Genomic DNA, 5,948 nt, shown 5'->3' on the forward strand with positions numbered 1-5,948 from the left:
GCTGTCAGGAATGACACTTCTAGCACGCGCAAAAAATATATTGAGATATTTATTTTTGTTCAGGGACAATTTTAGGAGTGACTCATAAGAAAAAATTCGGGTTTACCCCTCCCCCCCCCAAAGCACATGATAAATCATTTTATTTATTGAGTCTGTAGTAAATGTCAATGACAGCATACATTGGATGCAGTCAGTGAAAACTCGCGTTGCTAAGATATAAACGGCAATTTCTTCCAAAACCTTTTTCAAAGACATATTTTTGCATTTCAATTTGGGGTCGATGTACTGGACATTGATCCCACTGAAGCTCCACAAGCACCGTGGTGGAATAACGTAAATGCTCGAGCCAGGTGGCTTGGCAAGCTTCGTCCTATTTTGTGACTTGATATGGTTACCTTGAGGCGCTGGCCCGCAACAAAATAAAGTGACAATTTTAGAGTACCATACTTTTATTGTAAGCACTATACGTAAGTTAAGTCTACGTAAATCACCATATAGCACAGATGAATTCGAGTTCCAACAGATGTGCACACGTATTGAAGAGTCTCTGTTCCACGAATTTCCGTGAATCTCTACTCAAGGACGTTCCAAGTTAAGACGGGGGTCATAAAAAAGTGTATTCCTCGTTCAATTAGCTTGTCCTTCGAGGCGGAAACGTTTATAGGGAGCGTTTACGACCGAGCATTTTGCTGAGTGCCCTTTCCATAAGTAGCCTCTAAATACGTGATGGGTTTGCCCATGGTACAGATCTGTCCATTAGTGTAAGTCGGATCGACATTTCGTTGAACTCAGCTTCTTCATTTAAAGACATCTAGTTCTAATGTTCTATTCACGGAACGTTTTAGGCTGTGCTTGTCCGAGCGCCTACTGCGGCATTGATAAACGCGCTCAGATAATGTTAGCTAGCACCCTGCAGTGGGCTACCTGATATCATATAAATGTGCAGATATTGAAATTCAGATTAGATTACTTTGTATAACCTGAGATCGTTGTTTTCATACTCACTGTAAAGGTGTTCCGCTTGATGCCGACCTTCTGACAAACAATGCATATATATATATTTACGGTCTACTTGTGTAGTGCGGCTCTCCAGTAGGTCCTCTTTTATTCCGCTCTCCTCCATGCTGCCGTCTCCTTTAGCCCGACTCACGCACGCGTTCTCATGATCGCGTAGTGCACGCTAGCTAGCGTGAACTACACGACAGGTGCTTAGGCGTATTCCAAAGTCCTGTCAAAGTTGCGGTGTTTTGAACTGAACTGTTTAAAACGAGTAATTTTATAGACGAAGGACCGCCGTTAGTTTAATCCTTAGTCGGTTTCTATAGATCAATGTGACGTATTAAAAAGTCATAGAATAAAGTAGTCTTAAGGTGTAAACATTTGGTTCGACAAAGAAATTGTTATGAAAACATCAACGCTAATGATTCTAAGGTACAGTGTGGAGGAGCTTACAAGGCACATGCTCCTCAAAGCATAGATAAATCTAAACATGTTCTCAGTGTTTAGGAGCTTGCTTGGTTTTGCGTGTGGTTTTTGGCCGTCACAGCTGTGGCATCCACGGATATTTCGCTCTCATACGTTGGCGTAAGGAAACGAAGCTACCAGAGAACAAATGACCGCTTGTGCTATATAGTGCATTGCTAGCTGGTATGAGTGGGGCATTGACATAGCCGCAGGTGTTGATCCTAGATCGCCGAACGCCCGGAGGCTATAGGCGGTACCCGCTGGGAGCTAATGTTGGCTCGGTCCTGAAAATGAGCCTACCAGCAAAGTTTGGGAAACGATGCAGGACGTGCTGTTAGGCTGGTAAGCCTTCGTAGTCAGTATCGAGAAGCACATGTCTCGAGCTTGTTGCTGTCTGCTGAAAGGCAATGCTTGATGATGGGATGGCAACACCACTCGGAGGCGGTTGACTAGATCCACCTCAGACCAGACTTGCTGCCCGATATCTGACTCACATACGTACACATCTAGGCGCAGACAGTGGTGGCAATCTGGGTAACTCAGTTTGGTTCCATCACAACATCTCACCGCACATGTCTCACCCCTAGTAAATTTACCTATCCAAATCAGCTAGACGGGTTCCCAAACACCTACTCTGTCTTGACGCTCCCTGTTCGACATCTTGCGACCGTCATCGCGATCTCGAAGAATCCTTCATCTACGTATATGAAGCATGTACGTCAATAGCTGTGGCGCCATGATGCTCTGTGATGGGAGCGCTGTCGCTCGAGCAGCAGGAATGGCAAGCGGTCCTAATTCGAACAATTCGAATCATCCAGCGTAAGCTGCAAAAAGGGGGTTTAGTTGAGGGTCAGAGAGGGCGGTGCGATGGCATGACCGGGGGATGTTGAACGTTTTCGTACTCACCGCTTGCCTCATTTGGTTAATCAAATGCGTATGTATATGTATGTAAATGTGTAGAATCAATAAAAAGCAGGAACTAGGATGATACGAAACAAAAAGATACAAATGTCCAAATATTGATTCTTAAGTGATTGCTTCTGGTAATGCAGAAGCTATTACAGTACAGGTTTTTTTTTAAAGAAAGATAAAAGGAGGAAACATGGAAAAGACAATTTTTTCAGGTATTGTGGGTCACTATCAGCTGATAAATGTATAATTCAATGGTTTTTGTCTCTAGTCTTCAATCCCCGCTGCTTTCGCTAGCCATATTAGTTTTAAAGGAGATTCGATAACGACTGGAGTTTGTACTCCATTTTGTTGATGTAATTAGCCACAGCTGAGTAAAATTAATTTTTGTCAATAACTTTTCCATGGAACTTCACTGTCAAAGGAAAAAAACATGTATTTTCCCCTTGTGTACTCGATGAAAACTGGATTAGAGTAAAAGAAAGATCATTTTGAGGGAGCTAGCTTGAAAAATGCAGAAGGCTGTCTGTAAAGTCGTAAGTTGTGCCAAAGCAATATTGTGCAGCGGATATTACTGGGATGGGTGAAGAAGCTGGAAGCAACGTGTGTTCAAATAGTGCGACCCAGATGAACGTTGTCCAAGAAAAAGTACGTGAATTTTTCACTATCGGATACGATGAATTATGCCTATATCTAACGTAAGTTTCACTTATAGTGTTCAGCTAGATTTCTCTATGAAAACAAAGCATGCGGAAACGGCTGCTGTTAAATGCATGTTTAATACAAAGTTAAAGATCGCAAAACCTGGCTGTTTAACGACTGCCTAAAACGGCGACCGAAACGAGAGCAGTACATGCTAGACAACAAGGGATTTCCTTAGGCGAACAATTAGTCAACTAACTACTGTGGTTTGTTGGTTTGGGCTCTGCCGGGTTTATAACACTCTGGTCAAGATCTGGTAAAACGGCAATATGGGTTTGTGCGCAAGTAGCGAAAGTGATGACTATCCGTAAAATGACAAGATGAAAGCGCACCAGCAACTTCGTGCATGCATATAAACCGCATGTGAGTGCAGCGTGTAGTAAACTTCGGTCGATAGTGATAACATCCCTTTTCTCATTGATAGGAACTATTTAGTGCGTGCGGCTTGCGTTGAACATGCTTCAAGTCTAAATGCCGAAACGTATCGACCATCAATGTCGGCTCAGCACTGCCCGATTACGTCGCTTCCCTGCTGTCTCTCTTCGCCTTGCCTTTAAACAAGCGGCATTCGATAACCGCCCGACGCCTGTTTCTAGGTGCTTCTGTGTCCTTCGTCACGTCGAAGCGTATTATTGCTTAAACTTGACCGATCTGTTTGGATGCTTTTCATCATCCGCTGCATAAGTCGCTGGCCATTAGATGACGCGTTTACACAGTCGATTCAGACTGTTGAAGTGCTGCCGAGGTAAGCATAGCGAGACCAGCTAGTTGATGAAGTAGCGAGAAAAACAAACGTAAATATCGGAGGTTGATTTGAAACGCGAAACGTTGAGAGCTCATAAAAAGAAGAGCTGGGAAAAAGGTTAGATAAGTTGGAGGGAACTGAGGCGAGATCCGAAATTATACTATTAGATGCTTTTTAAAGCACAGCATGAGGAAGTGGACGAAAATTTATGGATATGCGAAAAGTAATTGAAAGTTAAATTTGCAAAATATCGGAAATTCATCGCAAGACCGATCGTTATCTCGTTTTAATGTTTAAAAGGTAAGATAAGATAATTAAGAATGCCAGAAAGGAACGAGTGACATAGAGAATGATATCTAGGTGGTTGGATCGGATTTATATCTCTAGGTCTAGTCTACTATTTTACTTGATACAGTTACCTACAACATCGCATCATCGTTCTGATTGCTTATCTAACTGATTTCAGATAACGTGACTCTGAGAGTTTCCACCCTGGGCTGAGAATTTTTATGTTAAAAAATAGCCTTGTTGATGCACTTGCACCAAAACTATTATTGAATATTCCGAGGAGCGACGGCGGACGCACAAAGTACCACTTTTTAGGCACAACCCAGAATACAGTTGGATGTACCTATAAAATTGTCTCACTCTAGTTAGTTCAAACATATTTTAGTAGTGAAATCAACTCTGCGTAGCCTCCCTTAGAAGAGTGTATCGATAGAATAATACGGTATATATATGGCGCTTCGAAGATAAACCATCTTCTAGAGACTTTTTGCAGTGCTGTTAAGAACCGTGTATTATCCAATCCACCAGACCATTAACCGGTTATAGAAAAACGGGGATGTGTTTATCGCAAGCTGCCACAACCTTTGCGATGCTTGATGTTTCGGACTCGCTTACCTGTTTTAAAACCTTTGTTCCGAAACGGCGGGGGGCGGATGAGTGTGCAAAGGGCGTGGTTTTCCCGAAGCTACAGCTCAACTTTTAGTTCGCGCCTGGTTTTGCCACATATACGGGAGACTACAGCCATTGGCAAGAACCGACCATCTAACGAAAGATCCATTAAGGAAGAAAAGACAAACGCAAGAGTACTGTTTCTCAATTTCCTACAGAATGGTTCTTAAAATCTAAGCTAGCTTGATCGAGGCAAGGACCACTAAAAAACGAGTTACTGAAATGAATGCATGCGGTAAAAAAAATTCAATATCTGTATTTAATTAGGTATATATATATATGTATGTGTATTTAGTAAAATTTGTTTTGGTGTTTCAGACAAAACCGTTTGGCTTAGTTTTCTTTTTGCTAAATTTCAAAGTTGGTCAGACTTCTGGCTAAATTCACTACATCCTTTCTTTTTGCTGTAGTGAAGCTACCTCTCGCTCCTGTTTCAGAGGCCTGAACTAGCATCTTGTCGGAGGAACAGTTATCGGGTGCAAGTGGAAGCAATCACAAAGAAGCTAGGCACGATGTGCAAGTCTTCCGGCCCATCGCGCCCAAACAAGCAGCCTCCCCCCTGGTTCTCCAGCCCCAATTCCCATGTTGCTTGCTACCATTTTCCATACGAACTTCCCTCTGTCCCTTTAGCGCAGCCCATTCTAGTTGGCGCATCTTATCCAGAAGGCAGGGCATGCAGTTCGCTTGGCCGGCACTGCTTCCAAATACACTTTTTATGAGCAAGTGTCAAAATGTGCGTAAAACGCCGAGAACAGGGAACATCGAGGCTAAACGATCTAGTAACAAACAGATTGACGCTCGTCGAGCTGTGCACGCTACTGATATCTTTGTCCTTGCCGCGTCCGCCCAAGGCGAAACGAACAGGAAAGACGACGGGGGTAGGTCCGCCAACTCTCGAACTGTCGAGTGGCCACTGACCGTTTTCCTTCTAACCGCTCTATGCTTGTACCACTATGCATTGTAGGTGCTCAGGCCATTTCCGGTCGCTGAGCGCCTATCTTAGCCATCAAATGTAAGCGTACAAGTAAGCAACAGTGCTCGTTCGTTGAAATGTAAATTTGGAAGGTATCTAGGAACCGCTAATTTATTTTAATATGGTAGGGCTTGTTAGGGCCCTTATCCTTACAGACGAATGACGCTCAGAACAATATTTCAACGTTTTACTGAAGCT

General features: G+C 43.1%; 1 long non-coding RNA gene across 2 annotated transcripts; it reads left to right on the forward strand.

The window, feature by feature from the left end:
* Window positions 1-797: 797 nt before the first annotated feature.
* On the forward strand, window positions 798-5,219 carry LOC147759077 (uncharacterized). Of its 2 annotated transcripts, none has more exons than XR_015325867.1 (3): window positions 798-3,071; window positions 3,500-3,820; window positions 4,287-5,219. It is a non-coding gene; the product is annotated as an uncharacterized LOC147759077 (long non-coding RNA). The 2 variants fall into 2 exon arrangements; XR_015325865.1 differs by having other exon boundaries at window positions 798-3,021.
* Window positions 5,220-5,948: the final 729 nt, after the last annotated feature.

This window comes from Varroa destructor, unplaced genomic scaffold, assembly GCF_002443255.2.
Source record: "Varroa destructor unplaced genomic scaffold, Vdes_3.0 BEIS01000001.1, whole genome shotgun sequence".
NCBI lineage: Eukaryota > Metazoa > Arthropoda > Arachnida > Mesostigmata > Varroidae > Varroa > Varroa destructor.